The following is a 508-nucleotide window of genomic DNA, read 5'->3' on the forward strand; positions in this document are numbered from 1 at the left end:
TCTCTCATCCACAACAGACTGCATACTTGCCCCTCTTTCCAAAACTCTTGCATTCACCTCCCTAACAACCCCATCCATAAACAAATTAAACGACCATGGAGACATCACACACCCCTGCCGCAAACCTACATTCACTGACAACCAATCACTTTCCTCTCTTCCTACACGTATGCATGCCTTACATTCTCGATAAAAACTTTTCACTGCTTCTAAGAACTTGCCTCCTACATCATATATTCTTAATACCTTCCACAGAGCATCTCTATCAACTCCATCATATGCCTTCTCCAGATCCATAAATGCTATATACAAATCCATTTGCTTTTCTAAGTATTTCTCACATATATTCTTCAAGGCAAAAACCTGATCCACACATCCTCTACCACTTCTGAAACCACACTGGTCTTCCCCAATCTGATTCTCTGTACATGCCTTCACACTCTCAATCAATACCCTCTCATATAATTTACCAGGAATACTCAACAAACTTATACCTCTGTAGTTTGTG

Source organism: Panulirus ornatus, chromosome 6 (genome assembly GCF_036320965.1).
Source record: "Panulirus ornatus isolate Po-2019 chromosome 6, ASM3632096v1, whole genome shotgun sequence".
NCBI lineage: Eukaryota > Metazoa > Arthropoda > Malacostraca > Decapoda > Palinuridae > Panulirus > Panulirus ornatus.